Source organism: Ostrea edulis, chromosome 8 (assembly GCF_947568905.1).
Source record: "Ostrea edulis chromosome 8, xbOstEdul1.1, whole genome shotgun sequence".
NCBI classification, from domain to species: Eukaryota; Metazoa; Mollusca; class Bivalvia; order Ostreida; family Ostreidae; genus Ostrea; species Ostrea edulis.
Genome location: NC_079171.1, coordinates 62470298 through 62497183, shown reverse-complemented (window position 1 = coordinate 62497183; position 26886 = coordinate 62470298). Strand labels below are relative to the sequence as shown.

The window sequence follows — 26886 nt, the reverse complement described above, 5'->3', positions numbered from 1 at the left end:
TAGATAAGATTGTTAGATATCATGATAAAAAGCTTTCTTTTCAGAGTTAAATTCAAGTTTTAAAGTTATATTTACATGAAGTATAATTTAGAAACAGACAGGTTTTGGAGGGCACCCTATTTTCTCATATATATGATCGCTCGATGATTTTCGTCTGCATCGACAGTTAGTGGCAAACGTCTGTTTTTGGTGGTATTCTTTCTTAAATGAAATATATATATGTCGACAAAAAGGTTTAGAAGATGATGATTAGGTAATGTTGCTTCCATCATTCTTAATTTTTCCTCGATATATATGTACTTTAAAAAAGATATCACCGATTTTCGAAAAATGAATGCTAAATTTTAGCCGTTTTGTTTATATATATAATTCGAGACTACGACGCATGCTTGACCCACTAAATATTCAGAGAAGGAAAGTAATGGTGACTGAAAAGTTAGCCTTGGTCTGGTTTTTACCAATTTCGAATTTAACAGGACATGTTTAAAGCTGTATGGTCCGAATTACGATATTTTTTTCCATCTCGTAAAAACACTATTAAATCATCGCACGTATGTAGTTATGAGACTGTACGACATATCATAAATTATTTCACCTGTTTTAAGCCAAATAATTTGATTTTAAATCGATGTTTACAAATAACCGCGTCACTTTGCCATTTCAAGTGACAGTCACGTGACCAGTTCAAACTTTCAGATCATCGGTGGTCTTATCTGTGCAAAGCTGTGTATTTTGTAATAACAGTACCGTACCATAAGTTTAATTAATAGAAATAAAAATATCAAATACCTCCTAGTAATTCGTTGTTTTACGCTCTTTCAGCCTTAAAACTAGAAATTTGCGTACGAGTTAATACATCATGTTGGGATTCCCCTGACGCACTTGGGTCTATTTATAGACGTCTATTATGGGATGATTTATATATGTAGCCACTATATTTACTTTCTAGATAATATTCGCACTGTTTTCTTTTACATGCAGATGTTTTCAAGCATGTAATTAAGGGAAAGTTAATAACTTTATAAAGTAATTAATCTGGTTTAAAGTAATTATGTACAAAAATAATACATGAACATCGGGTCATACAGCTTTAAAAGATGTATATAAGAATATGTGATCTATGAGATATGATTTTGATCGAGGGATTTATATTTCACGGTTCTAGATGTGTTAGATTACAGAACGACAGCATGTGAATATGATTTCTATGGACAGAACTTTATAGAATCATGCTATAATTTACATTAATGATATTTACAGTAATTCAAGGCGAGAGTGTTTTAAAAGATACAAACATCCAATATACCAGTATGTTTCCCAAAATGTTACAGCTAAACAAATGATATCAAAAGGAAATGTTTCAAGTTTTCCTAAGAGAAAGATAGGGTTTTATTATGCCCCCCTTCAAAGAAGAGGGGCATATTGGTTTGCACCTGTTGGTCGGTCAGTTGGTAGACCAGGCGTTGTCCGCTCAATATCTTGAGAACCATTCACTTGAACGTAATGATATTTCATATGTGGGTTGGTTATGAAAAGAAGAGGATCCCTATTGTTTTTCAAGTTAAAGGTCAAGGGTCAACCTACTCTGGACATAGGAATATACTGTCCGCTCAATATCTTGAGAACCCTTTGCTTGACAAACATCGAACTTGGTACACTGGTACATCTTAAGGAGTAGATGACCCCTATTGATTTTGAGGTCACCTGGTCCAAGGTCAAGGGTCAAACTGGACATAGGAATATATTGACCACTCAATGTCTCGAGAATCCTTTTCTTGACAGACATCAAACTTGGTACACTGGTACATCATCAGGAGAAGATGACATCTATTGATTTTGAGGTCACGTAGTCAAAGGTTAAGGGTCGAATGGACATAGGAATATACTGTCCGCTCAATATCTTGAGAATCCTTTGCTTGACAGACATCAAACTTCCTACACTGGTACATCTTCAGGAGTTGATGACCCCTAGCTATTGATTTTTAGATCACATGGTCAATGCACTCTTGACATAGGAAGATATTGTCTGCTCAATATTTTGAATTGATGATATTACTCTCAATTAATTGATGTGTGTGTATAACCCTTTTCAATTTTGCACCGGGGGGGGGGGGGGGGGGGGGGGGGGATATGTGTTTTACAAACATCTCTTGTTAATTCTAAAACACATTTAGCTAATTAGAAAACCATTTTTGTATGGATGTCAACATGTTTTACGGTAATGTTCAACTGTAATCTGCTTTTCGTAACCGTTGAAAATAAATTTGGACAGATTTTACATAAATTCCCAACAACTTATAATCCTAATTATTTAAGATGTACATTGACCACAAATATTGCTGGAAACACATAAAACAAATGAAGCATGAAGCTGTAACAGACTTCACAGCAATGACAACTAGGCAAATTTTTCAAACCATCATGTGCCGATCTTATCAGTAAAGTTATCAAGGATGCATAGAAGCACATGATGCATCATTGATTAACCTTCCTGTATATTGCGATGTTCTACGTGTGAATCAAAATATTGCTTCTTCATTGCTTAATCATCGTCCATTTATCTTAAACAAGCATTAAATAGATAATTTTTAACGAATGATTTGTATCCTTATTATGTACTATAGCAATATTATGACACTGCATGAGTTATATATTAGATATCTCCTCATCTCCTACATTAACTTACAATAAATACCTTGTCTTAAGGTAATATCGAAATATTTTTGAAAATTCGATTTATTGTCTTTTGCTTCGTTCACTCTTTTCTCTTTGCTTACATTCCACAGCTTGTACTCCGTGACCTTGGTGAAGTTACCTCCTCTTTGACCTACCGAAATTCTTTAGCTCAATGACAAAACTTAAACAGAATAATTTAGATTGATTTTGTATTCGAATGAACGAATGATTTCATGTAAATGTCATATTCTAATGCTCATTATAATCAAAATAATCTTTTTTCGGTTTTACGATAGACAAAATCTACTTAAAGTCTTGACAACATCAATGAAATCTGTTTTGCTGGACTAGTAAAATCAAAACATGGCAGTGGTGAAGGTTCTTCTCAGTTTCAAATCCAGGTAGCTTAAGGTAAAGCAACCATAATCTTTTATGGTATATCTAGGTTCAAATCCTGGTCTGGATTACTTAACAAGAACTTTAACCAGCTGTTGAGACTGAGTGCAATTTATTTTCAACAGTTGATATGAAAATAGATCAAAATTTGTAATAGATTGAAATTTGTAATTGAAATAATTTTGTCATCCACCTGAAATACTGTTTTTATTTAAGTAAACTCCTTTACTTGGAAATACATACTCACTGCATGAGTTATATATTAGATATTTCCTCATCTTTTACATTAAAAAGAATTGTCACAAGGTTACCACTATATGTAAGTATCATGGTTTGATTTTACTGTAATCACAATTCATTCAGATAATTTCAAAGTTAGCTTTCATTGTGTAATCAATTTTAAAATTGTAATCATCTACTTCATTCATATTTTATAGTACTCTAAATTCGTAAAGAAAAAAAAATAGTTACAATATTTTGTGTCACCTAGCTTGTAGGGGTAAAGGTGGCAGAGTCAGAAAAAAGATCTTCAAAAGAAAGAGGACATATCTTGCAGTATTTTGTAAATGGAAATATATAAGACGTTTGAATGTTGTGCTGTCAAGTTCTGGGAAAACATGCAAGAACTGTCATGCGATGTAAAGCACAACTGGTAACATGATTGCAGGAACTATAATTTGAAACCTCCATGTAGACTTGCTCAAGTCTCTATGTTGTTTTTATTACTTTATCATTTTGTCCAAATTTTACTGTATTTCAGAAGTCTAAATTTCTGCTCTCTATCATACTTATAATGCCAAAATTGTGTATTTTATTATCCCTTTGATAGAGGTTCTTACCCCAGGGCAGGGCCAAACTCGGTACATGTATACAGTGTTTATGTGTAAAACACTTAAATAGCATCTTCTTTAGTGCTATTGATACTGAATTGAAAGTAAATGGACATATAAAAAGAACAGGTAGTCCTTTACCAAAATTGTAAATTTGATGATCTCAGGGGGTAGGGGTTTTGGTATCAGGGTGGGGCCAAAATGTTGGTTTATTAAATGTGTGAAAAATAGAACTGTTTTAACTAATTGATAATTATTGTTCCAATTCCTTTAAAATTTGATATGAAGCATCTTCGGGACAAGGCAGACGTAACTTGTAAATTTCAGGACTCCTTCACGCATGGGGCCTTAGGGCGGGACAAAAACTGTCAAAGGTCGAAAAAATGTCTCAAATTCTTCTATACAACCGAATATCATTTATGGAAAACTAAATTCTTAGTGATATAGAGCAGGAAGGCCTCTAACAGAATTGTAAATTTCATGATTCTAGGAGGTAAGGTTTTGGTTTCATGGTGGAGCCAAAATAATTATAGTGATTATTGTTTTTATCATTTGAAAGACTTCTTTCAGTTTATTGATGCAGTATTAAAACTAATTGCATAATTAGGAGAAGCAGAAAAGAATGTACAAAAATGGTGAATTTTGCAAAGTTATTCCAAGGATCATCCAAGACAGAATATTGCATAAATCCAGACACCCATACTGATAAAGTTTGTCGTAAGTGTGCAAGAGAAGTCAATAAGGTGAATGAAAGTGTTTTGAAACTTAAAACATACTATAAGCGAACAATAGGAAGTCTATTTGAATCCTATAATGGACAAATATAGAACATCTAAGAGATTAGATTCTGGTTGAATTTTATATCACTTATAGACAACTGATTTAATCCATATGATATTAATTCTTGTTCAACTTTGTAACATTTTGGAAATCCCCATAGCCAAACATCACCTGTCAACTTATCAGCGATTCTGCAACACCACACTGCAGTCTTTACCGACCGTATTCTGGATGGCGAATTTGCAGAGTTAGGCACATTATTAAAAAGTATTAAATAAGAGCACTGATTATAATTGTTTTTATCACAGATATTAAATTACTGCAACGTGCAAGTATATTCATGATGAAATAGATTTATTAATAAGCATTAAAAATTCAGCTATCAGTCTATTCTCAGTACCTCGGTGAACAAAAGAGATTTATAATTAGTCGATACTGGGGATATGTACATGTAGGTTGGTCTATCTTGGAGATCATTGTACCTTATTAGAATCAGTGTCATTTGTAGAATTAATTTAAAACTCCTTTCAATCAATTATCACAATGCATCACATCATTTTAAATTGATAGCTATAATTTTTTAAATCATTAACAATTGTTTTATAGACCTAGTCTGCATGTTAAACCATGTTTATTGTGATTAAAGATATAAGTTTTATGTTATCTAGGGGGATGCAAGTTAACAGGGAAGTGACATTAAGAAGTAATTATCAGAAATTTTCATGAAAAAAGTGTTATAGAAGACTATAACCGGGTTCCCAATAACACTTCTCAAGGGGGTAGACTATATCCCTAACCCTAATGTTAGTCTTGAAGTCTCAAATTACACGTAAGACCAATCCCGGGGTTAGTTATGGCAACACATTGCATAACCAAAGAAGTTGACGCTAAAAATGACTAAGTCCGAAAAGTCCCTCATGACACTTTGAAAAGTCCCCAATAACACTTTTTTTTACCTAAAGTCCCCAAAAGTGTTATCGAAGACCATAACCGGGTCCTCAATAACACTTTTCAGGGGTAGACTATACCCCAAACCTAACCTTAACCCTAATCATAGTTTTAAGTCTCCCATTATGCGTAAGACAATCCCAGGGGTTAGTTATGGCAATACATTGCAAAACCAAAGAAATTGACCCTAAACATGACTAAGTAGGAAAAGTCCCCAATGACACTACACTTTTGAAAAGTCCCCAATGACACTTTTGAAAAGTCCCCAATAACACTTTTTTGCCTAAAGTCCCCAAACGTGTTATCGAAGACCATACTGGGTTCCCAATAACACTTTTCAAGGGGGTAGACTATATTCCTAACCCTAATCATAGTCTTAAAGTCTCAAATTGAGTTTATGACCTATTCCGGTGGTTAACTATACCAACACATTGCAAAACCAAAGAAACCGACCCTAAAAATGACTAAGTATGAAAAGTCCCCAATGACACTTTTGAAAAGTCCCCAATAACACTTTTTTTGCATAAGGTCCCCAAAAGTGTTATCGAAGACCATAACCGGGTCCCCAATAACAGTTTTCAAGGGGGTAGACTATAGCCCTAACCCTAACCCTAATCATAGTTTTAAAGTCTCCAATTATGCGTAAGACCAATCCCAGGGGTTAGTTATGGCAATACATTGCAAAACCAATGAAATTGACCCTAAACATGACTAAGTAGGAAAAGTCCCCAATGACACTTTTGAAAAGTCCCCAATGACACTTTTGAAAAGTCCCCAATAACACTTTTTTGCCTAAAGTCCCCAAAAGTGTTATCGAAGACCATTACCGGGTTCCCAATAACACTTTTCCAGGGGGTAGACTATATCCTTTACCCTAATCATAGTCTTAAAGTCTCAAATTACGCGCAAGACCAATCCCGGGGTTAATTATGGCAACACATTGCATAACCAGAGAAATTGACCCTAAAAATGACTAAGTACGAAAAGTCCCCAATGACACTTTTGAAAAGTCCCCAATAACACTTTTTTGCCTAAAGTCCCAAAAAATGTTATCGAAGACCATAACCGGGTTCCCAATAACACTTTTCAAAGTGGTAGACTGTAGCCCTAACCCTAATCATAGTCTCAAAGTCTCAAATTACGCGCAAGACCTATCCCGGTGGCTAGTTATGGCAACACATTGCAAAACCAAAGAAACCGACCCTAAAAATGACTAAGTACGAAAAGTCCCCAATGACACTGTTGAAAAGTCCCCAATTACACTTTTTTTGCCTAAGGTCCCGAAAAGTGTTATCGAAGACCATAACCGGGTCCCATATAACACTTTTCAGGGGTAGACTATACCTCTAACCCTAACCCTAACCCGAATCATAGATTTAAAGTCTCCCATTATGCGTAAGACCAATCCCAGGGGTTAGTTATAGCAATACATTGCAAAACCAAAGAAATTGACCCTAAACATGACTAAGTAGGAAAAGTCCCCAATGACACTTTTGAAAAGTCCCCAATGACACTTTTTAAAAGTCCCCAATAACACTTTTTTGCCTAAAGTCCCCAAAAGTGTTATCGAAGACCATAACCGGGTTCACATTAACACTTTTCAAGGGGGTAGACTATATCCCTAACCCTAATCATAGTCTTAAAGTCTCGAATTACGCGTAAGACCAATCCCGGGGGCTAGTTATGACAACACATTGCAACTCCAAAGAAATTGACCCTAAAAATGACCAAGTTCGAAAAGTCCCCAATGACACTTTTGAAAAGCCCCCAATAACACTTTTTGTTACCTAACGTCCCGAAAAGTGTTATCGAAGACCATGACCGGGTTCCCAATAACACTTTTCAAGGAGGTAGATTATATCCCTAACCCTAATCATAGTTTTAAAGTCTCCCATTATACGTAAGACCAATCCCAGGGGTTAGTTATGGCAATACATTGTAAAACCAAAGAAATTGACCCTAAACATGACTAAGTTGGAAAAGTCCCCAATGACACTTTTGAAAAGTCCCTAATAACACTTTTTTGCCTAAAGTCCCCAAAAGTGTTATCGAAGACCATAACCAGGTTCCCAATAACAAGTTTAAAGGGGGTAGACTATATCCTTTACCCCAATCATAGTCTTAAAGTCTCAAATTACACGTAAGACCAATCCCGGGGGTTAATTATGGCAACACATTGCATAACGAAAGAAATTGACCCTAAAAATGACTTAGTCCGAAAAGTCCCCAATGACACTTTTGAAAAGTCCCCAATAACACTTTTTTGCCTAAAGTCCCCAAAAGTGTTATCGAAGACCATAACCGGGTTCGCATTAACACTTTTCAAGGGGGTAGACTATATCCCTAACCCTAACCCTAACCCTAATCATAGTTTTAAAGTCTCCAATTATACGTAAGACCAATCCCAGGGGTTAGTTATGGCAACACATTGCAAAACCAAAGAAATTGACCCTAAAAATGACTACGTAGGAAAAGTCCCCAATGACACTTTTGAAAAGTCCCCAATAACACTTTTTTTGCCTAAAGTTCCCCAAAGTCTTATCGAAGAGCATAACCGGGTTCCCAATAACACTTTTCAAGGGGGTAGACTATAGCCCTAACCCTAATCATAGTCTTAAAGTCTCAAATTGAGTGTATGACCTATCCCGGGGCTAGTTATGGCAACACATTGTAAAACCAAAGAAACCGACCCTAAAAATGACTAAGTATGAAAAGTCCCCAATGACACTTTTGAAAAGTCCCCAATAACACTTTTTTGCCGAAGGTCCTGAAAAGTGTTATCGAAGACCATAACCGGGTCCCCAATAACAGTTTTCCAGGGGGTAGACTGTAGTCCTAACCCTAAACATAGTCTTAAAGTTTGAAATTATGCGCAAGACCTATCCCGGGGGTTAGTTAAGGCAACACATTGCAAAACCAAAGAAATTGACCCTAAAGATGACTAACTCTGAAAAGTCCCCAATGACACTTTTGAAAAGTCCCCAATAACACTTTTTTTGCCTAAAGTCCCCAAAAGTGTTATCGAAGACCATAACCAGGTTCCCAATAACACTTTTCAAGGGGGTAGACTATATCCTTTACCCTAATCATAGTCTTCAAGTCTCAAATTACGCGCAAGACCAATCCTGGGTGTTAATTATGGCAACACATTGCATAACCAAAGAAATTGACCCTAAAAATGACTAAGTCTGAAACATCCCAAATGACACTTTTGAAAAGTCCCCAATAACACTTTTTTTGCCTAAAGTCCCCAAAAGTGTTATCGAAGACCATAACAGGTTCCCAATAACACTTTTCAAGGGGGTAGACTATATCCTTTACCCTAATCATAGTCTTAAAATCTCAAATTACGTGCAAGACCAATTCTGGGTGTTAATTATGGCAACACATTGCATAACCAAAGAAATTGACCCTAAAAATGACTAAGTCCGAAACGTCCCAAATGACACTTTTGAAAAGTCCCCAATAACACTTTTTTTGCCTAAAGTCACCAAAAGTGTTATCGAAGACCATAACCGGTTCCTCAATAACACTTTTCAGGGGTAGACTATATCCCTAACCCTAACCTTAACCCTAATCATAGTTTTAAAGTCTCCCATTATGTGTAAGACCAATCCCAGGGGTTAGTTATGGCAATACATTGCAAAACCAAAGAAATTGACCCTAAACATGACTAAGTAGGAAAAGTCCCCAATGACACTACACTTTTGAAAAGTCCCCAATGACACCTTTGAAAAGTCCCCAATAACACTTTTTTGCCTAAAGTCCCCAAACGTGTTATCGAAGACCATACCGGGTTCCCAATAACACTTTTCAAGTGGGTAGACTATATTCCTAACCCTATAATCATAGTCTTAAAGTCTCAAATTGAGTTTATGACCTATTCCGGTGGTTAACTATACCAACACATTGCAAAACCAAAGAAACCGACCCTAAAAATGACTAAGTATGAAAAGTCCCCAATGATACTTTTGAAAAGTCCCCAATAACACTTTTTTTGCATAAGGTCCCCAAAAGTGTTATTGAAGACCATAACCGGGTCCCCAATAACAGTTCTCAAGGGGGTAGACTATAGCCCTAACCCTAATCATAGTTTTAAAGTCTCCAATTATGCGTAAGACCAATCCCAGGGGTTAGTTATCCCATATCGAAAATAAATATGAAAATGATACAAGAAAATAATACTAAAATGATACCAAAAAAATATATTTTTAATGACCAAATTTGGAACCATCTAAATCTTGGTTCCAAATTAGGTCAAAAATAATACACTTTCTAAATAATGAAACACACAAAAATATATTTTTAATATACTTTATTTCTTAGTAAAAATACAAAAATGATACATTTGATGTATTATTTCTATACTCTTGTATTATTTATGTATTAAATCCCAATTTAAAGTACAAAAATAATACATTTTGGAGTAGGATTAAAAAAGTACAAAAAAAATACAAAGTGTATTAATTTTGTATCAACATATTAATTTTGTATCATTTGGTTCACCTTGAAAAAAATAGGAAAAAAAATATGATTTGTATTAATTTTGTATCAACATATTATTTTTGTATTATTTGGTTCACCTTGAAAAATTAAAATAGGAAAAAAATATGAATTGTATTAAATTTGTATCAACATCTAAGTATTCAAAGATGGGGAATAGAAATAATACATTACTAAAAAAAAAAGTATAAAAACAATACATATTTAAAAAAATACAAAAAAAATACATTTTGTATTTCAAAAAAGTACAAGAATGATACACAAAAAGTATATTAATGTGCCAAAAATAATACAATGCAGTGCCTAGAAAAGTAAAAAGAATTGTAAAAAACATGTTTTAATAGTTTTTGAAAACAGCTTTCAATCACATTTTAAGAAAGAAATCTGACATCTTTAAAAATATATGAATAAAACCTTCAGTCAAATCAACTTAGTTATGCAAAATCAATCAAAAGCAAGGGGAAACAAGATGTGTTTGTGAAACACAAATGTCCCCGATAATGGCCAATCCCAGAGATGGCCAAGGTCACAAGGACAAATATCTTGGTACCAGTAGAAAGATCTTGTCACAAGAAATGCTCATGTACAATATTAAAGCTCTAATATTTACCATTTAGAAGTTATGACCAATGTAAAAATAAAACTAAAAGTAGGTCAAATGTCAAGGTCAAAAGGTTTAGTACCAACGAAAAGGTCTTGTCACAAGGAATACTCATGTGAAATATCAAAGCTCTATCACGTACAGTTCAAAAGTTATTAACAAGGTTAAAGTTTTCAAAAAGTAGGTCAAACTCCAAGGTCAAAGGGTCAAAAGTGTTGGTACTCATGGAAAGGTCTTGTCACAAGGAATGTTCATGTGAAATATTAAAGCTCTACCACTTACTGTTAAAAAGTTATAAGCAAAGTTAAAGTTTTCAAAAAGTAGGTCAAACTCAAAGGTCAAGGTTACAGGGTCAAAAATGTTGGTACTCACGGAAAGGTCTTGTCACAAGGAATACTCATGTGAAATATCAAAGCTCTATCACTTACAGTTCAAAAGTTATTAGCAAGGTTAAAGTTTCAGACAGAATGACAGACAGGACAAAAACAATATGCCAATATGCTCCCCCCCCCCCCCCCCCCCCCCCCCCCCCCCCCCCCCCCCCCCCCCCCCCCCCCCCCCCCCCCGATCTCGAGGCATAAAAAGACATGCATTGGCTACTACTTCAGCTACTATTAAAAGTTAAAACCATTGTTACAGTAAACATAATATCCCATGTCGCATTGGCTACTATTGTAGAGATTTAAAAAGCGACTATTAAATACTTTGGGCTATATTATCATAAATATAATAAATAATAACAAATTGTTGTCATTTTCATTGTACAAGATTCAATAAATTGCTAGATGTTTAATCAGTATTTTATACATATCTAGCCTGTCCATGATGTTATATGGTACATACATATCTAGTCTGTCAGTGAGCTGATGATATGGTATGTACATATCTAGTCTGCCCATGATCTTATATGGTATACATATCTAGTCTGTCTGTGACCTTATATGGTATTCATATCTAGTCTGTCCATGATCTTCATAACACATCAGTCTTGAGACTCATCCTCCCTCTGCTTCTGCCGTTTCTTCTGCGTTGCAAAGTGCACTAACTTTGTTCCTAAGGGCTATCTTCAAGTCACACCACTTGTCGTCAGCCTTGACCACTGCATAATCTGTAATAGAATATTATAAAAAAATATATATATAAAACATTATCATATAGTCTATCTATTGTCCCTTTATAATCTATACAAATGCAAACGGTTCATATCACATATTCACCGGATTTGAGACCATATTCACTGGAGGTACCCCTTCTGGAAATCCTGGATCTGCTGCTGTCCACCCCCCCCCCCCCCCCTTCTATATAGATCTATGACTATAGTGTGGAAACTGGACAAGCTTGAACTATGCAGGACGAGTAAACCCCCCCCCCTCGATCTTTTTTTTTAAATTTGACCGCTAAGGCCTAGGTTTTGTTTTGGAATATAGGCCTAGCTATAATTTTCAGAAAATTGTAAAGTCAACTTTACTTTGAAAAACTATCCTTCCATACTACATAAACTGAAAGTTTCATCTGCTGCAAAATAAAGAAATCTTGGGCATTACTTTAACTTACCATGTTGTGATGATCACAAGAACTTTACGTACACCCGGCCCAAAACGTCTGGACATGCCGTTCTTGCAGGATGTCACCTTCCTTATATATTCCGTGATTCTGGACTCCGGTCCTCATTCCACTCAACCACGGAATATTTAGCAATTTATGCAAAATAACCTCCGAAATATTGCGACAGTCTAATCACTTTGAAAATGGCAGCGTCACACATTCAACCAATCAAATTTGAGAGCTACAGATTTTGGAACTTCGACCAATCGCGTGAAAGTACGAAGACGGCCGAAAATTCTAGTCTTGTATTTATCTTTCGTAAATATGCTGTTATTATCTCGTTTGTTTAAATTTTCTGCTATTAGAAACTAATTCATAATTCATAGCTGTTTTTTTAAAACAAATACTAAGAATGTAATAATTTAAAATTGATTACGGAGTCACCCGAACTCTATCTACAGTCACTTCCGCTTCCATATTTTGAAATCGTCGATCTGTGAACATTGTGAGGAAAGGAAAGCAAAACAATGGGAGAAACACGTGGAGAGTATACAATCTATTTTGTGGACAACTTGTTAAAGGCTCCTAGAGTATTCTTATGGGGTATGCGACGTGTATAACACTGGAAGAAGCAGTCCTACCAAACTTGAAAAGCCACGAGGTCGAGTGGTAATGGCGCGCCCGTGCCGATGAACTTGCACGTTGTTTTCACAATCGGTATGCATTTTTCTTATTCGTTTTCTTTAATATTATTATTTGATAAATCCTATAATTGCGTATTTGAGAAATAGATATTTATTTTTCAAAGTGACTTGTGGTAAAATCGCACCTGATAGTTGCCCGATGATGATCAATGTGAAATAATATATCGTTGTTTAAGTTCATAAATTTTAGTTGTTTTTGTTTTCATGTGACCAATTCTATCATAGGTTTTCCCAACTGCCGACTATTCCTTGTCAGATAATCCTAAAAATCCGGGAGATATAGCATAGCCTATCTAACTTTGAAGTTTGAGGAAGCAGACTGACTTTGAAGACGACAATGATGTTGATTGAATAATACCAGGATGCAGCATTGCAGAAAGTAATAAACCACCATTTTTCTCATTGGCTGCTATTTATACTCCGATGTCCTCCTTTAAGGATAAAATTTCAGGTGCCTGTGTTACAGTTTTAAAAAAAAATTCTTTCATTAGAGGACATTGAAGATATATGTATATATGCCCCTGCGGTTGAATTTAAAAAAACAAAATTAACTCTGTGAACCTGTAGATCAAAGTGTCAGACATCTTTAGAATGAATTGTATGAACAACAATGCTGCACATCAGCATACTTTTGTTGAAGTGCTAACACGCTTCGTAAAGCATGCTGGTATAAAACAGTAACAAGTAAAGTTCATGCCCTCATTTATTTTTGAAAATGAAATTATTTTTTTTTAAAATTAAAATTTGCAGAGAAAATGTTCAATTTCAGTTGATTTCTTGTGTTTCATTTTCAGGTATCTGACATGTCTTATGCCAATCAATTCCTCCAGAAGATGACACAAACTTTAAATTATGGAAGTTGCGAGCAAGAATTTTTCAAGGGAATGTCAGATGGAGAAGAAACATCAGTCAACAAGACAGTGTAAAATGATAAAGTATCTGTAATAGGTGCTTACCATATTCTGCCTATTGTGGATTCAGTGATGGTTTTTCAAACGAACTATGCTCATCAACCAAATGTCCTTAAAATTTGTGGAGTGCAGAGCCACTTTCAGGCGAGACAGTAGTGTGGTTCATTTTAGTGGACATGATTTTAGACGAGATGTGCTTTGTGAAACTTGAAACATTGTTCATTCATCATAGTGTAATGAGAACTGTTGTGGTCCATCATTCTATGCTTTAGTGAAGTAATGGAGATAATGTGAAGTACATGTGTAAATGCTCATATTCTGCACAACATATTTTTCAGTGACATTATTTCTTTGAGACCAAGCTCTGGACAGTTGATAGCCATTTATGTGTAGGACTTTATTTATTTTTCTGTGTGTGCAATAGCAACTGCCACTTGCAGTAAACCCAAACAAAGTGGAGAAATAATTTGTTGAGTTCAGAGATTACAATTTTTATTGTGTTATTTTGATGAGAAGATAGTATTAATAAGGTACAATGGTACATTGTATCTTATTGAAAAGCTTATTTAAGAGTTATCAGTAGAATTAGACTGCATGACAATTATTAGAATGGGAAACCTAGATGAAGTCAAAAGAAACTATACTGTATTTTACAGACTGTCCTGGAAATATCATGCAATAAATAATGTCTCCAGTGTTATTTAGAAGTATACTTCCTTATTATTTCATTATGCATGCAACTGATAAAGTTGTCTAAACTTAAAAGTTTGAAATCTTTACTGTGAAGTTGAGAAGCTAAATCTTGCATCATGTTTTCCACAAGTTATAAGTTTTATATTTCAATTTAAAAATTAGTCAATTTTTATACAATGAAAATCACTGGGAAATTTTTTTAAGTCCAATTATAATACAAAATTAATACATATAAAATCAAAGATTTGGATTAAAAATGACTAAGTTAAAAAAAAATACAATTATAATACAGTGAAAATGACTAAGTTTAATTTTGATACAAAAATAATATGCTTGAAAAAAAACTAAGTCCCTAAAAATACAAAAATAATATATTGAAAATAATCTAAGTCCAAAATGATACAAAAATAATACCCTTTAAAAAATCAAAGTCAGAATTTAATATAAAAATGAGTTACCCATTTTTTTTGTGATACAAAAATAATATATTTTTTTTGTATTATTTCAAAAAAGTACAAAAATGACTGTATTAATAATATATTAAAAATATACTTTTATGTATTATTTTTCCATATGGGAACACATTGCAAAACCAAAGAAATTGACCCTAAAAATGACTACGTAGGAAAAGTCCCCAATGACACTTTTGAAAAGTCCCCAATAACACTTTTTTGCCTAAAGTTCCCCAAAGTGTTATCGAAGAGCATAACCGGGTTCCCAATAACACTTTTCAAGGGAATAGACTATAGCCTTAACCCTAATCATAGTCTTAAAGTCTCAAATTGAGTGTATGACCTATCCCGGGGCTAGTTATGGCAACACATTGCAAAACCAAAGAAACCGACCCTAAAAATGACTAAGTATGAAAAGTCCCCAATGACACTTTTGAAAAGTCCCCAATAACACTTTTTTGCCTAAGGTCCTGAAAAGTGTTATCGAAGACCATAACCGGGTCCCCAATAACAGCTTTCCAGGGGGTAGACTGTAGTCCTAACCCTAAACATAGTCTTAAAGTTTGAAATTATGTGCAAGACCAATCCCGGGGGTTAGTTAAGGCAACACATTGCAAAACCAAAGAAATTGACCCTAAAAATGACTAACTCTGAAAAGTCCCCAATGACACTTTTGAAAAGTCCCCAATAACAGTTTTTTTGCCTAAAGTCCCCAAAAGTGTTATCGAAGACTATAACCGGGTTCCAAATAACACTTCTCAAGGGGATAGACTATATCCCTAACCCTAATCATAGTCTTAATTTCTCAAATTACATGTAAGACCAATCTCGGGGGTTAGTTATGGCAACACATTGCATAACCAAAGAAATTGACCCTAAAAATGACTAAGTCTGAAAATTCGCCAATGACACTTTTGAAAAGTCCCCAATAACACTTTTTTGCCTAAAGTCCCCAAAAGTGTTATCGAAGACCATAACCGGGTTCGCATTAACACTTTTCAAGGGGTTAGACTATATCCCTAACCCTAATCATAGTCTTAAAGTCTCGAATTACGCGTAACACCAATCCCGGGGGTAGTTATGACAACACATTGCAACTCCAAAGAAATTGACCCTAAAAATGACCAAGTTCGAAAAGTCCCCAATGACACTTTTGAAAAGCCCCCAATAACACTTTTTGTTACCTAACGTCCCGAAAAGTGTTATTGAAGACCATGACTGGGTTCCCAATAACACTTTTCAAGGAGGTAGACTATATCCCTAACCCTAATCATAGTTTTAAAGTCTCCCATTATACGTAAGACCAATCCCAGGGGTTAGTTATGGCAATACATTGCAAAACGAAAGAAATTGACCCTAAACATGACTAAGTTGGAAAAGTCCCCAATGACACTTTTGAAAAGTCCCCAATAACACTTTTTTGCCTAAAGTCCCCAAAAGTGTTATCGAAGACCATAACCAGGTTCCCAATAACAAGTTTGAAGGGGGTAGACTATATCCTTTACCCCAATCATAGTCTTAAAGTCTCAAATTAGGCGCAAGACCAATCCCGGGGGTTAATTATGGCAACACATTGCATAATGAAAGAAATTGACCCTAAAAATGACTTAGTCCGAAAAGTCCCCAATGACACTTTTGAAAAGTCCCCAATAACACTTTTTTGCCTAAAGTCCCCAAAAGTGTTATCGAAGACCATAGCTGGGTTCGCATTAACACTTTTCAAGGGGGTAGACTATATCCCTAACCCTAACCCTAACCCTAATCATAGTTTTAAAGTCTCCAATTATACGTAAGACCAATCCCAGGGGTTATATATGGCAACCCATATCGAAAATAAATATGAAAATGATACAAGAAAATAATACTAAAATGATACCAAAAAAATATATTTTTAATGACCAAATTTGGAACCATCTAAATCTTGGTTCCAAATTAGGTCAAAAATAATACACTTTCTAAATAATGAAACACACAAAAATATATTTTTAATATACTTTATTTCTTAGTAAAAATACAAAAATGATACATTTGATGTATTATTTCTATACTCTTGTATTATTTATGTATTAAATCCCAATTTAAAGTACAAAAATAATACATTTTGGAGTAGGATTAAAAAAGTACAAAAAAAATACAAAGTGTATTAATTTTGTATCAACATATTAATTTTGTATCATTTGGTTCACCTTGAAAAAAATAGGAAAAAAAATATGATTTGTATTAATTTTGTATCAACATATTATTTTTGTATTATTTGGTTCACCTTGAAAAATTAAAATAGGAAAAAAATATGAATTGTATTAAATTTGTATCAACATCTAAGTATTCAAAGATGGGGAATAGAAATAATACATTACTAAAAAAAAAAGTATAAAAACAATACATATTTAAAAAAATACAAAAAAAATACATTTTGTATTTCAAAAAAGTACAAGAATGATACACAAAAAGTATATTAATGTGCCAAAAATAATACAATGCAGTGCCTAGAAAAGTAAAAAGAATTGTAAAAAACATGTTTTAATAGTTTTTGAAAACAGCTTTCAATCACATTTTAAGAAAGAAATCTGACATCTTTAAAAATATATGAATAAAACCTTCAGTCAAATCAACTTAGTTATGCAAAATCAATCAAAAGCAAGGGGAAACAAGATGTGTTTGTGAAACACAAATGTCCCCGATAATGGCCAATCCCAGAGATGGCCAAGGTCACAAGGACAAATATCTTGGTACCAGTAGAAAGATCTTGTCACAAGAAATGCTCATGTACAATATTAAAGCTCTAATATTTACCATTTAGAAGTTATGACCAATGTAAAAATAAAACTAAAAGTAGGTCAAATGTCAAGGTCAAAAGGTTTAGTACCAACGAAAAGGTCTTGTCACAAGGAATACTCATGTGAAATATCAAAGCTCTATCACGTACAGTTCAAAAGTTATTAACAAGGTTAAAGTTTTCAAAAAGTAGGTCAAACTCCAAGGTCAAAGGGTCAAAAGTGTTGGTACTCATGGAAAGGTCTTGTCACAAGGAATGTTCATGTGAAATATTAAAGCTCTACCACTTACTGTTAAAAAGTTATAAGCAAAGTTAAAGTTTTCAAAAAGTAGGTCAAACTCAAAGGTCAAGGTTACAGGGTCAAAAATGTTGGTACTCACGGAAAGGTCTTGTCACAAGGAATACTCATGTGAAATATCAAAGCTCTATCACTTACAGTTCAAAAGTTATTAGCAAGGTTAAAGTTTCAGACAGAATGACAGACAGGACAAAAACAATATGCCAATATGCTCCCCCCCCCCCCCCCCCCCCCCCCCCCCCCCGATCTCGAGGCATAAAAAGACATGCATTGGCTACTAATTCAGCTACTATTAAAAGTTAAAACCATTGTTACAGTAAACATAATATCCCATGTCGCATTGGCTACTATTGTAGAGATTTAAAAAGCGACTATTAAATACTTTGGGCTATATTATCATAAATATAATAAATAATAACAAATTGTTGTCATTTTCATTGTACAAGATTCAATAAATTGCTAGATGTTTAATCAGTATTTTATACATATCTAGCCTGTCCATGATGTTATATGGTACATACATATCTAGTCTGTCAGTGAGCTGATGATATGGTATGTACATATCTAGTCTGCCCATGATCTTATATGGTATACATATCTAGTCTGTCTGTGACCTTATATGGTATTCATATCTAGTCTGTCCATGATCTTCATAACACATCAGTCTTGAGACTCATCCTCCCTCTGCTTCTGCCGTTTCTTCTGCGTTGCAAAGTGCACTAACTTTGTTCCTAAGGGCTATCTTCAAGTCACACCACTTGTCGTCAGCCTTGACCACTGCATAATCTGTAATAGAATATTATAAAAAAATATATATATAAAACATTATCATATAGTCTATCTATTGTCCCTTTATAATCTATACAAATGCAAACGGTTCATATCACATATTCACCGGATTTGAGACCATATTCACTGGAGGTACCCCTTCTGGAAATCCTGGATCTGCTGCTGTCCACCCCCCCCCCTTCTATATAGATCTATGACTATAGTGTGGAAACTGGACAAGCTTGAACTATGCAGGACGAGTAAACCCCCCCCCCCCTCGATCTTTTTTTTTAAATTTGACCGCTAAGGCCTAGGTTTTGTTTTGGAATATAGGCCTAGCTATAATTTTCAGAAAATTGTAAAGTCAACTTTACTTTGAAAAACTATCCTTCCATACTACATAAACTGAAAGTTTCATCTGCTGCAAAATAAAGAAATCTTGGGCATTACTTTAACTTACCATGTTGTGATGATCACAAGAACTTTACGTACACCCGGCCCAAAACGTCTGGACATGCCGTTCTTGCAGGATGTCACCTTCCTTATATATTCCGTGATTCTGGACTCCGGTCCTCATTCCACTCAACCACGGAATATTTAGCAATTTATGCAAAATAACCTCCGAAATATTGCGACAGTCTAATCACTTTGAAAATGGCAGCGTCACACATTCAACCAATCAAATTTGAGAGCTACAGATTTTGGAACTTCGACCAATCGCGTGAAAGTACGAAGACGGCCGAAAATTCTAGTCTTGTATTTATCTTTCGTAAATATGCTGTTATTATCTCGTTTGTTTAAATTTTCTGCTATTAGAAACTAATTCATAATTCATAGCTGTTTTTTTAAAACAAATACTAAGAATGTAATAATTTAAAATTGATTACGGAGTCACCCGAACTCTATCTACAGTCACTTCCGCTTCCATATTTTGAAATCGTCGATCTGTGAACATTGTGAGGAAAGGAAAGCAAAACAATGGGAGAAACACGTGGAGAGTATACAATCTATTTTGTGGACAACTTGTTAAAGGCTCCTAGAGTATTCTTATGGGGTATGCGACGTGTATAACACTGGAAGAAGCAGTCCTACCAAACTTGAAAAGCCACGAGGTCGAGTGGTAATGGCGCGCCCGTGCCGATGAACTTGCACGTTGTTTTCACAATCGGTATGCATTTTTCTTATTCGTTTTCTTTAATATTATTATTTGATAAATCCTATAATTGCGTATTTGAGAAATAGATATTTATTTTTCAAAGTGACTTGTGGTAAAATCGCACCTGATAGTTGCCCGATGATGATCAATGTGAAATAATATATCGTTGTTTAAGTTCATAAATTTTAGTTGTTTTTGTTTTCATGTGACCAATTCTATCATAGGTTTTCCCAACTGCCGACTATTCCTTGTCAGATAATCCTAAAAATCCGGGAGATATAGCATAGCCTATCTAACTTTGAAGTTTGAGGAAGCAGACTGACTTTGAAGACGACAATGATGTTGATTGAATAATACCAGGATGCAGCATTGCAGAAAGTAATAAACCACCATTTTTCTCATTGGCTGCTATTTATACTCCGATGTCCTCCTTTAAGGATAAAATTTCAGGTGCCTGTGTTACAGTTTTAAAAAAAAATTCTTTCATTAGAGGACATTGAAGATATATGTATATATGCCCCTGCGGTTGAATTTAAAAAAACAAAATTAACTCTGTGAACCTGTAGATCAAAGTGTCAGACATCTTTAGAATGAATTGTATGAACAACAATGCTGCACATCAGCATACTTTTGTTGAAGTGCTAACACGCTTCGTAAAGCATGCTGGTATAAAACAGTAACAAGTAAAGTTCATGCCCTCATTTATTTTTGAAAATGAAATTATTTTTTTTTAAAATTAAAATTTGCAGAGAAAATGTTCAATTTCAGTTGATTTCTTGTGTTTCATTTTCAGGTATCTGACATGTCTTATGCCAATCAATTCCTCCAGAAGATGACACAAACTTTAAATTATGGAAGTTGCGAGCAAGAATTTTTCAAGGGAATGTCAGATGGAGAAGAAACATCAGTCAACAAGACAGTGTAAAATGATAAAGTATCTGTAATAGGTGCTTACCATATTCTGCCTATTGTGGATTCAGTGATGGTTTTTCAAACGAACTATGCTCATCAACCAAATGTCCTTAAAATTTGTGGAGTGCAGAGCCACTTTCAGGCGAGACAGTAGTGTGGTTCATTTTAGTGGACATGATTTTAGACGAGATGTGCTTTGTGAAACTTGAAACATTGTTCATTCATCATAGTGTAATGAGAACTGTTGTGGTCCATCATTCTATGCTTTAGTGAAGTAATGGAGATAATGTGAAGTACATGTGTAAATGCTCATATTCTGCACAACATATTTTTCAGTGACATTATTTCTTTGAGACCAAGCTCTGGACAGTTGATAGCCATTTATGTGTAGGACTTTATTTATTTTTCTGTGTGTGCAATAGCAACTGCCACTTGCAGTAAACCCAAACAAAGTGGAGAAATAATTTGTTGAGTTCAGAGATTACAATTTTTATTGTGTTATTTTGATGAGAAGATAGTATTAATAAGGTACAATGGTACATTGTATCTTATTGAAAAGCTTATTTAAGAGTTATCAGTAGAATTAGACTGCATGACAATTATTAGAATGGGAAACCTAGATGAAGTCAAAAGAAACTATACTGTATTTTACAGACTGTCCTGGAAATATCATGCAATAAATAATGTCTCCAGTGTTATTTAGAAGTATACTTCCTTATTATTTCATTATGCATGCAACTGATAAAGTTGTCTAAACTTAAAAGTTTGAAATCTTTACTGTGAAGTTGAGAAGCTAAATCTTGCATCATGTTTTCCACAAGTTATAAGTTTTATATTTCAATTTAAAAATTAGTCAATTTTTATACAATGAAAATCACTGGGAAATTTTTTTAAGTCCAATTATAATACAAAATTAATACATATAAAATCAAAGATTTGGATTAAAAATGACTAAGTTAAAAAAAAATACAATTATAATACAGTGAAAATGACTAAGTTTAATTTTGATACAAAAATAATATGCTTGAAAAAAAACTAAGTCCCTAAAAATACAAAAATAATATATTGAAAATAATCTAAGTCCAAAATGATACAAAAATAATACCCTTTAAAAAATCAAAGTCAGAATTTAATATAAAAATGAGTTACCCATTTTTTTTGTGATACAAAAATAATATATTTTTTTTGTATTATTTCAAAAAAGTACAAAAATGACTGTATTAATAATATATTAAAAATATACTTTTATGTATTATTTTTCCATATGGGAACACATTGCAAAACCAAAGAAATTGACCCTAAAAATGACTACGTAGGAAAAGTCCCCAATGACACTTTTGAAAAGTCCCCAATAACACTTTTTTGCCTAAAGTTCCCCAAAGTGTTATCGAAGAGCATAACCGGGTTCCCAATAACACTTTTCAAGGGAATAGACTATAGCCTTAACCCTAATCATAGTCTTAAAGTCTCAAATTGAGTGTATGACCTATCCCGGGGCTAGTTATGGCAACACATTGCAAAACCAAAGAAACCGACCCTAAAAATGACTAAGTATGAAAAGTCCCCAATGACACTTTTGAAAAGTCCCCAATAACACTTTTTTGCCTAAGGTCCTGAAAAGTGTTATCGAAGACCATAACCGGGTCCCCAATAACAGCTTTCCAGGGGGTAGACTGTAGTCCTAACCCTAAACATAGTCTTAAAGTTTGAAATTATGTGCAAGACCAATCCCGGGGGTTAGTTAAGGCAACACATTGCAAAACCAAAGAAATTGACCCTAAAAATGACTAACTCTGAAAAGTCCCCAATGACACTTTTGAAAAGTCCCCAATAACAGTTTTTTTGCCTAAAGTCCCCAAAAGTGTTATCGAAGACTATAACCGGGTTCCAAATAACACTTCTCAAGGGGATAGACTATATCCCTAACCCTAATCATAGTCTTAATTTCTCAAATTACATGTAAGACCAATCTCGGGGGTTAGTTATGGCAACACATTGCATAACCAAAGAAATTGACCCTAAAAATGACTAAGTCTGAAAATTCGCCAATGACACTTTTGAAAAGTCCCCAATAACACTTTTTTGCCTAAAGTCCCCAAAAGTGTTATTGAAGACCATAGCCGGGTTCCCATTAACACTTTTCAAGGGGGTAGACTATATCCCTAACCCTAACCCTAACCCTAATCATAGTTTTAAAGTCTCCAATTATACGTAAGACCAATCCCAGGGGTTATATATGGCAACACATTGCAAAACCAAAGAAATTGACCTTAAAAATGACTACGTAGGAAAAGTCCCCAATGACACTTTTGAAAAGTCCCCAATAACACTTTTTTGCCTAAAGTTCCCCAAAGTGTTATCGAAGAGCATAACCGGGTTCCCAATAACACTTTTCAAGGGGATAAACTATAGCCCTAACCCTAATCATAGTCTTAAAGTCTCAAATTGAGTGTATGACCTATCCCGGGGCTAGTTATGGCAACACATTGCAAAACCAAAGAAACCGACCCTAAAAATGACTAAGTATGAAAAGTCCCCAATGACACTTTTGAAAAGTCCCCAATAACACTTTTTTGCCTAAGGTCCTGAAAAGTGTTATCGAAGACCATAACCGGGTCCCCAATAACACTTTTCCAGGGGGTAGACTGTAGTCCTAACCCTAAACATAGTCTTAAAGTTTGAAATTATGCGCAAGACCAATCCCGGGGGTTAGTTAAGGCAACACATTGCAAAACCAAAGAAATTGACCCTAAAGATTACTAACTCTGAAAAGTCCCCAATGACACTTTTGAAAAGTCCCCAATAACAGTTTTTTTGCCTAAAGTCCCCAAAAGTGTTATCGAAGACTATAACCGGGTTCAAAATAACACTTCTCAAGGGGATAGACTATATCCCTAACCCTAATCATAGTCTTAATTTCTCAAATTACATGTAAGACCAATCTCGGGGATTAATTATGGCAACACATTGCATAACCAAAGAAATTGACCCTAAAAATGATAAAGTCTGAAAATTCCCCAATGACACTTTTGAAAAGTCCCCAATAACACTTTTTTGCCTAAAGTCCCCAAAAGTGTTATTGAAGACCATAGCCGGGTTCCCATTAACACTTTTCAAGGGGGTAGACTATATCCCTAACCCTAACCCTAACCCTAATCATAATTTTAAAGTCTTCAATTATACGTAAGACCAATCCCAGGGGTTAGTTATGGCAATACATTGGAAAACCAAAGAAATTGACCCTAAACGAGACTAAGTAGGAAAAGACCCCAATGACACTTTTGAAAAGTCCTCAATAACATTTTTTTGCCTAAAGTCCCCAAAAGTGTTATCGAAGACCATAACCAGGTTCCCAATAACACTTTTCAAGGGGGTAGACTATATCCTTTACCTTAATCATAGTCTTCAAGTCTCAAATTACGCGCAAGACCAATCCTGGGTGTTAATTATGGCAACACATTGCATAACCAAAGAAATTGACCCTAAAAATGACTAAGTCCGAAACATCCCAAATGACACTTTTGAAAAGTCCCCAAGAACACTTTTTTTGCCTAAAGTCCCCAAAAGTGTTATCAAAGACTATAACCGGGTTCCAAATAACACTTCTCAAGGGGATAGACTATATCCCTAACCCTAATCATAGTCTTAATGTCTCAAATTACACGTAAGACAAATCCCGGGGGTTAGTTATGGCAACACATTGCATAACCAAAGAAATTGACCCTAAACATGACTAAGTAGGAAAAGTCCCCAATGACACTTTTGAAAAGTCCCCAATAACACTTTTTTGCCTAAAGTCCCCAAAAGTGTTATCGAAGAGCATAACCGGGTCCCCAATAACACTTTTCCAGGGGGTAGACTGTAGTCCTAACCCTAAACATAGTCTTAAAGTTTGAAATTATGCGCAAGACCAATCCTGGGGGTTAGTTAAGGCAACACATTGCAAAACCAAAGAAATTGACCCTAAAGATGACTAACTCTGAAAAGTCCCCAATAACACTTTTTTGCCTAAAGTCCCCAAAAGTGTTATGGAAGACCATAACCAGGTTCCCAATAACACTTTTCAAGGGGGTAGACTATATCCTTTATCCCAATCATAGTCTTAAAGTCTCAAATTACGCGCAAGACCAATTATGGGTGTTAATTATGGCAACACCTTGCATAACCAAAGAAATTGACCCTAAAAATGACTAAGTCTGAAAAGTCCCCAATGACACTTTTGAAAAGTCCCCAATAACACTTTTTTTGCCTAAAGTCCCCAAAAGTGTTATCGAAGACTATAACCGGGTTCCAAATAACACTTCTCAAGGGGATAGACTATATCCCTAACCCTAATCATAGTCTTAATGTCTCAAATTACATGTAAGACAAATCCCGGGGGTTAGTTATGGCAACACATTGCATAATCAAAGAAATTGACCCTAAACATGACTAAGTAGGAAAAGTCCCCAATGACACTTTTGAAAAGTCCCCAATAACACTTTTTTGCCTAAAGTCCCCAAAAGTGTTATCGAAGAGCATAACCGGGTTCCCAATAACACTTTTCAAGGGGTAGACTATATCCCTAACTCTAACCCTAACCCTAATCATAGTTTTAAAGTCTCCAATTATACATAAGACCAATCCCAGGGGTTAGTTATAGCAATACATTGCAAAACCAAAGAAATTGACCCTAAACATGACTAAGTAGGAAAAGTCCCCAATGACACTTTTGAAAAGTCCCCAATAACACTTTTTTGCTTAAAGTCCCCAAAAGTGTTATCGAAGAGCATAACCGGGTTCCCAATAACACTTTTCAAGGGGGTAGACTATATCCCTAACCCTAACCCTAACCCTAATCATAGTTTTAAAGTCTCCAATTATACATAAGACCAATCCCAGGGGTTAGTTATAGCAATACATTGCAAAACCAAAGAAATTGACCCTAAACATGACTAAGTAGGAAAAGTCCCCAATGACACTTTTGAAAAGTCCCCAATAACACTTTTTTGCCTAAAGTCCCCAAAAGTGTTATCGAAGAGCATAACCGGGTCCCCAATAACACTTTTCCAGGGGGTAGACTGTAGTCCTAACCCTAAACATAGTCTTAAAGTTTGAAATTATGCGCAAGACCAATCCTGGGGGTTAGTTAAGGCAACACATTGCAAAACCAAAGAAATTGACCCTAAAGATGACTAACTCTGAAAAGTCCCCAATAACACTTTTTTGCCTAAAGTCCCCAAAAGTGTTATCGAAGACCATAACCAGGTTCCCAATAACACTTTTCAAGGGGATAGACTATATCCTTTATCCCAATCATAGTCTTAAAGTCTCAAATTACGCGCAAGACCAATTCTGGGTGTTAATTATGGCAACACATTGCATAACCAAAGAAATTGACCCTAAAAATGACTAAGTCCGAAACGTCCCAAATGACACTTTTGAAAAGTCCCCAATAACACTTTGTTTGCCTAAAGTCACCAAAAGTGTTATTGAAGACCATAACCGGTTCCTCAATAACACTTTTCAGGGGTAGACTATACCCGTAACCCTAACCTTAACCCTAATCATAGTTTTAAAGTCTCCCATTATGCGTAAGACCAATCCCAGGGGTTAGTTATGGCAATACATTGCAAAACCAAAGAAATTGACCCTAAACATGACTACGTAGGAAAAGTCCCCAATGACACTTTTGAAAAGTCCCCAATAACACTTTTTTGCCTAAAGTTCCCCAAAGTGTTATCGAAGAGCATAACCGGGTTCCCAATAACACTTTTCAAGGGGGTAGACTATAGCCCTAACCCTAATCATAGTCTTAAAGTCTCAAATTGAGTGTATGACCTATCCCGGGGCTAGTTATGGCAACACATTGCAAAACCAAAGAAACCGACCCTAAAAATGACTAAGTATGAAAAGTCCCCAATGACACTTTTGAAAAGTCCCCAATAACACTTTTTT

At 34.9% G+C, this 26886-nt stretch overlaps 1 protein-coding gene and 2 long non-coding RNA genes across 3 annotated transcripts in view; all 3 read left to right on the top strand.

The window, feature by feature from the left end:
- Positions 1–26886, top strand: part of LOC130049243 (slit homolog 2 protein-like) — a 126702-nt gene that overhangs the window by 62851 nt on the left and 36965 nt on the right. The window lies entirely within an intron of this gene.
- LOC125669179 (uncharacterized) lies at positions 12715–14594 on the top strand. Its single transcript, XR_008797733.1, has 3 exons — positions 12715–12996; positions 13209–13362; positions 13778–14594. It is a non-coding gene; the product is annotated as an uncharacterized LOC125669179 (long non-coding RNA).
- LOC125664578 (uncharacterized) lies at positions 19768–21647 on the top strand. Its single transcript, XR_008797732.1, has 3 exons — positions 19768–20049; positions 20262–20415; positions 20831–21647. It is a non-coding gene; the product is annotated as an uncharacterized LOC125664578 (long non-coding RNA).